This window comes from Alligator sinensis, unplaced genomic scaffold (assembly GCF_000455745.1).
Source record: "Alligator sinensis unplaced genomic scaffold, ASM45574v1 scaffold145_1, whole genome shotgun sequence".
NCBI classification, from domain to species: Eukaryota; Metazoa; Chordata; order Crocodylia; family Alligatoridae; genus Alligator; species Alligator sinensis.
The window spans coordinates 684,993-685,237 of NW_005842414.1; the positions used below are offsets into that span (position 1 = coordinate 684,993).

The window sequence follows — 245 nt, forward strand, 5'->3', positions numbered from 1 at the left end:
CGGCCAGGAAAAGCATCATGCGGCTGAAGCTGGCTTCCCACGTGCTGCTGGGAACGGGAGGAGGCCAGCCAGGACTGCACCGGTCAGCAGTAGCAGCAGCGGAGCTGTGTGCTGCTCGGGACTGACCTCATCCCCAGCACCATGTGAGAAGCGGCCCCCTCAGGGCCTTGCGCGCAGGCAGCCGGGCCCGGAGAGCCGCAGCACCCAGGGAGTCGGGGGAGGAGGGGCTGGCCTGCCGCGTGGCC

At 70.2% G+C, this 245-nt stretch overlaps 1 protein-coding gene across 16 annotated transcripts in view; it reads left to right on the forward strand.

Moving 5' to 3' along the window:
- The window catches only part of KLHL32 (kelch like family member 32), a 317,145-nt gene that overhangs the window by 180,922 nt on the left and 135,978 nt on the right, over positions 1–245 (forward strand). The window lies entirely within an intron of this gene.